The following is a 6,482-nucleotide window of genomic DNA, read 5'->3' on the forward strand; positions in this document are numbered from 1 at the left end:
TCCAGTCCCTCCCTTCCCTTCCCTTACCTTTCTACCACATACTGATTGTACCTGCATTTATCACACCTTCGCAACCCCTCACACAAGCACGTACACATATTCAGTCACACACACACACACACACACACACACACACACACACAGAGAGAGAGACACACACAAAACTGCCTTATCCTTGCTTCACCCGATCCATAGTACACACACACACACACACACACACACACACACACACACACACACACACATCTTTAAGTCTTCCCTTGGATGTCTGATTACATTATTTTGCGCTAACCTCCAACACACGAGATAGGAGAAACATATCTCTGCTTCTAAGTACAACGCCGAAGGAACACTAGGAACACAAGGTTATCCTGCCAGTGTGCAGCAACTAATGGGGCAAGTTTACCTGAAAAATTATGAGATGTGTCTGCATTAGTACCTCAAAGCTCAGTCTTTTGCTCACGACTCACTCAGTAATGTCTCGGCCGTGATGTGATGCAGTGTTACGTTCTCTTTGGTTAAAATATTGCCAGGCTTGTTGACTAGAAATCAATACCGTGTCTTCCATCCCTTAGCTTTACGATGCCTGACAGCCTGCTCGTTAGAGGTTGATGAAGCTCATGCAGGTATGACGGATTAAAGGACATCATATTTCTTTCATCTTCCCTTACCGCCCTCTCACACACAAAGGGAGGCATGGAGCTACTCCAAACCGGTAAATTACAGAGTGAGAGTGCATTGTAAGTGTTCAAACGCATAATTAAGTGGAAAGAAAAGAAGTTCGTTCGTTTCTCACTCGTAAAAATGGGATACATGGCACATCAGCGATTACAGCCGGTAAGGCTCCTGACTAGCACTTGTTATCATGTTATAGATCTAGTGCTACAGGACATCAGTGTCCGATAGGAGCCTCAGTTACCTGCGATAAAATAAGACTGACAACTAGACATAGGCAGGACACGTCATGCGCCGAACAGATTATAACTGAAAAATTAAACGTAACAAAACAACAATCTAGGAATGGTAAGAAAAATCAAAAGAAGGCAAGGCAGACAGAGAAATGGTGGAGGGTGGCCAGCAACAGAAGGGCGGTAGAGAGATGAGTGAAGGGTTGAAGAGGCATGTGTTCTACGCTGGAATCATTGAAGGTAATGGTGATGATGATGATGATGATGTGCTTCACCTCATAGTACAAGCGAAGGTGTACTAATGATCAAATCAACAAAACAATACAAAAGAATAATTGCTCAGTGATTGATTCCCTCTTCTTCCGTCTGCAGCGATGAATCAAAGTCATCACACACACACACACACACACACACACACACACACACACACACACACACACACACACACACACACACACACACACACACACACACACTTATGGGTCTCGTGACATGCATTAAAAAAATTCGTGTGTATAATAATAGTCAGCTTGTATGTGTAAATATATAATTATACTTTAGAGAGAGATAAGAGTACCTAGTATATAAAAATAAGTATGTGCGTGTGTATGTAACGTGACTTCGTGTATAACGCGACAACGCTTTCATTCCTACGTGCCATACATGAGTTACCGTGTGAGTTAAGTTTATATATATATAGAGAGCTGAAAGTTTGAAGAGTATTTTATATCTATGGATATTTGTATACTTCTTGTACTGTAAATGGCGACGTGTGTTTAGTAGCATCAAATCAAACCCTGCAGGCTGGTAGTGGTGACCCGAGAGCCTTACGACAATAAAGTTGAAGGATGACGTTCACGGTTGTTTTCCTTGATGATATGATTTTATTAACCTTGGTGCATTTATTAATTGATGCTTTTCTAGTACTGTTGATGGTGGTGGTGGTTGTGGTAGGGATGGTGATGGCGGTAGTGGTGGTGGTAGGGGTAGTGGTGGTGGTGGTAGTAGTGGTGGTGGTAGGGGTAGTGGTGGTGGTGGTAGTAGTAGTAGTAGTAGTAGTAGTAGTAGTAGTAGTAGTAGTAGTAGTAGTAGTAGTGGTAGTAGTAGTAGTAGTAGTAGTGGTAAGAATAGTAGTAACAGCAGTACTGGTAACGTAAATGATACTAATACAGTACCACAACCAACACCACCACCAATACTACTAGTACTACTACTACTACTACTACTACTACTGCTACTACTACTACTGCTGCTATTACTACTACTACTACTACTACTACTACTACTACTACTACTACTACTACCACCACCACTAAGTAAAGCGCCTTCCTGCACCAGACGCCTTCAGGCAGGGGGCCGCGTGTAGCCATCTTACTCCCCGGCGACAGCCTTCATTACCCCGCTATTAGGGCGCCGCGTCTCCCTGGGCGGCGGTGCTTTATGACAGGCCGCACCGAGGAACACTGAGGGCACCGGTGAGTGAGTGTGTGAGAGAGACAGAGGGACAAAAAAAGGAAAAGAGAGCGAGAGAGTGGCCTCATCCTGCCCTGTGATTTTAGTCCATTTTCCCTGTTGGCTGAAATTGCCGCCGCTCGCAAATTCTATCCGACACAAGCTTTTAAGTGTAACCCAAGCGGTGGTGCCAAGTCTACGATGCATTTCCTCCCCTGCACGAGGCAGCGAAATCCTTCAGATCTGAGAGAGGCTGCCGATGTGAACACCGTCAGCGAAACTAAGAGAAGCGTGACACAACTTGCAGGCACATTACACATTTCTCCTGGGCGTGACTGATGACAGGGTTTTGTGGTAACCGACTCCTGGTGGCCTCATGAGCCCGTGTTCCTTTTTCACCCTGCGGCGAGATGGTGTTAGCGCTCAGCCTGCTATTCCTTCCGGGCTGCAACGTGAGGGGTCGACCGAAACATTATGAAAAGGTGTTTAGGGCCCGCCTCGCCGCGGTAACGAGTGGTAAGTGGATAAGAGGAGAACTTCACCGCTCTCCCGCCAGGGGGCTAAATGGCGTCAAGTCGAGGAAGGGAAAATCCACGAACGGGGAGGTCGGCTCTAACCTATTTTCTTTTATTTTTCAAACTTTCTTCTCCCTCACCCGTAAAAGTGCCACGCGACCCGTCATCGCCTCTCTGTATGGGGCAAGCGTGTGTACCATTACCCGGGGCATTCTTTGCCTCCGTGGGGCTGTTGGGTCAATTAGAGGGACGCAGTGCACACATCAGAGGACCGTGCACTCCAGGGAGAGACAGTTTCAAAGTGCACGTATCACAGCGGAGGGGGAAGGAATAGTAGGGGAAGGCTGGAGGGAGGGAGGGAGGGAGGGAAGGAAGGAGGGAGGGAGGGAGGGAGGGAGGGAGGGAGACGTGAAAGGAGGGAGGCTGTGATGGCCGCCACTTAGCCAGACAATACAGTGTTGCCTCCTCGGTGAAAATACCAGATGTTATGCTCGTGTCGCCCATTGACTTAATCAGGGCTTTCACCCTCCAAATTGGGCGCCTATTACCGGATGTACGAGTGCGTACACAGCGTCTGCCCAACCGCCCCCCCTCTCGCTCCTCCTCGTCACGCCCCAGACAAGCCCCCATCCATGCGACTGGAGGAGGAAGGGATGGAAGAGGGTAGTCAAGGAAGACAGAAAGACGCGTTGAAGAGAAGGAAGGGAAGGCAGTCAACGAAGGAGGAATGCAGGATTAAAAAAGAGGAAAACCCAATTGATAAGAAGAGGAAAGTAAGGAAGGTTGACAGAGAGAGTGGAACGGTTAAGAGGAAGGAAGGAAGGAAGATGGGGTAAGAGGGAGAGAAGGATGGCAAGGAATAAAAAAGCTACAATATATAATATATATGTATATATATATATATATATATATATATATATATATATATATATATATATATATATATATATATATATATATATATATATATATATATATATATATATATATATATATATATATATATATATATATATATATATATATATATACTCACACGCACACACACGTGCAGGTGTGATGAACGGTCGAACGAAACCCTTGCCTTCTTTATTATCGTGACGTTTCGCCACTTGAAAATACCATGTATAAATAGCGAAATGCCGCGATAATAAAGAAGGCAAGGGTTTCGTTCGACTGTTCATCACACCTTCACGTGTGTATGTGTGTGAATATATATATATATATATATATATATATATATATATATATATATATATATATATATATATATATATATATATATATATATATATATATATATATATATATATATATATATATATATATATATATATATATATATATATATACACATTTTTTTTCTTTTTTTATACAAACATACCAACACGTCTCTTGAGAGAGAGAGAGAGAGAGAGAGAGAGAGAGAGAGAGAGAGAGAGAGGAAATTTTCACAGGAAGCACTTTTTTCGTGATACCAGCCTTGTGACCTCGAAGGCCAGTTAGTGCCGTAATCATTGCAAAACTTAAGTTGAAAACTTCTTATCATTATACAATTATACAGCCTCCTCATTCTTAGATATGAAATAATTAGAGTAAATAACTACGTAACTTTAAACACCATCCCTCACATATGTTTGTGTAAAGCTTTTCTATTTTATGAAGCAACTTTATTCCTCTTTTATTGGGCACTTTTATCCCTTCTGTTTTCTTAAAGCGAAAATGCTTCCGTCCCCCGCCGATGGCTGGGACACGGTTCTTTACCCTGCTCCCAGCGGACTTCCATCAACTTGACTAGCCATTTCAAAACACTACCCACCCCTTTTAGAAACATCCCATGCATTCTAACGTAACCGTCCACAACACAGGATATAAATATAAGCCCCTATTTGGGAAGGCAACCATAAATGTTCTCAGAGCAGGCTATTCTTTGGTTACTGGCTCGAGGTGTCTTGATGGCCCCTCTGATTTCCTCTATATATATTAACATCAATATTCGTGGTCTTAACTTTGACTTCTAGTCTGTGGATCAGCTCACCTTCTCCAAACATCACCTTTTCCATTCCCTGCTGAAGCCAGGCGTGTGGGGCCCTTTTCTGTTTCCTCTTACTTTCTCTCTCTCTCTCTCCTTAATTTCAATCTCAAGCTGAATGTTGCGTCTGTGTACGCAACGATTCAACTTAGTCTCGTGCCTACACTATTGAGTATTCAGATATTTTTTTCCATCAATGTCACCGTTTCACTAAATTCAGTTAGACAGTGTTGTGTCTAACGTTCCTGACTTTGTAAATTATTTGATTATTTGACTTCCGAAGTGGAGCACATTCTCATTCATTTTCCCCTAGCTTAGATTTTTATATCTGGAAAGTTTAATGTTCACCACCAGCTTTGGTTATCACCTTCCATTGACCAACCTCATGAACAAACCTTCAATTTCGCTATTTGACATGATTTAAACTACAGTAGTATTAGTGCAGCACCCTACCCACATTCCTGACCGCCTCAGCGATACGCCCGACATACCCTATCTTTTCTAACCTCTAGCCCAAAGGTGTCAAACTCACGGCCCGCGAGCCAAATATGGCCCGCGGAACTGTCTTAAGTGGCCTGCGTGGCGACAAGAGATTTTTCAACTCGAGTTACTATAATTGTTATAACTGAGGAAAATGTAACTTAACATAATAACATAATAATGTTTACCTTTTACCTTAGTGATGTATTTTTGGTAAACCAGGATGACCAGCAAAATAAGTTGTAACCTTCAGTGTTACCAATAAGTAATTACCAAATCTTTGATGGCCCTCGAGACCATAACCAAGAGGATAGTTGGTCCTCGAAAAGATTTGAGTTTGACACCCCTGCTCTAGCCCTTCAACTTATTCAGTAAAACTGTTCTCTCCGCTGGACTCCTCCAGTCACAACCTTATTTCCATATTTTATCCTACTGCTCTAGACCAGTGATAGTCAACATAGGTGCATGGTGCGCCCCACGGTGCATGGATGTTTTACAGGGTATCTGGAAATAATGGGGTGCATGGAGGGGTACATGACTGCCAGTAGTGTGTGCACAGTACAAAAGGATGTTTTAGGAGGTGTCATGTAACAAATTATTCTAAATTGCGATGAAAGTATCATTCATTTATATACTATATCTAGGCGCTAGGATACTTGAAATTTCTCAAATACTCCCTGAAGGGAGCATGAACTTAAGGAAGATTGAACACCACTAGTTCATGGCAGATTTATGTAGTATTAGCATTATTAACATTACATATGGTAACTAATAACAGTTAAAAAAATAATAGTTCTCATTTCATAAAACCACAAGATTACTAGAAAATAACAATAATTCACTAATACAACACAATGAGATAATATGAAAGTCAAGATATGTAATCCTCGCCTCGCTATCGTTTATTTATACGTATTTGCACGTCGCTGTATTGTTCATAGTATTCGCTCGCTCGCCGCTGCTCTGCGTGAAGTATTCGCTTCGCTCTCTCGTCGTCGCTGCTCGGCGGGCCAAGCAGTGCGGGGAGTGTGTGCAGCAGTCCCTCCGCTCACTGCTGGCCGGCCTGGCGCTGGTGCCACTTAACAAGCATGGCTT

The 6,482-nt window shown here is 42.9% G+C and overlaps 1 protein-coding gene across 1 annotated transcript in view; it reads left to right on the forward strand.

The window, feature by feature from the left end:
• Nucleotides 1–1,764, forward strand: part of LOC135093347 (leucine-rich repeat neuronal protein 1-like) — a 69,215-nt gene extending 67,451 nt beyond the window's left edge. Inside the window, exon 10 of the mRNA XM_063992565.1 lies at nucleotides 1–1,764. This exon is cut by the window's left edge and continues 332 nt beyond it. The gene's annotated coding sequence lies outside the window, so the exon portion shown is untranslated.
• Nucleotides 1,765–6,482: the final 4,718 nt, after the last annotated feature.

The sequence above is a fragment of the Scylla paramamosain genome, chromosome 3 (genome assembly GCF_035594125.1).
Source record: "Scylla paramamosain isolate STU-SP2022 chromosome 3, ASM3559412v1, whole genome shotgun sequence".
Classification (NCBI taxonomy): Eukaryota; Metazoa; Arthropoda; class Malacostraca; order Decapoda; family Portunidae; genus Scylla; species Scylla paramamosain.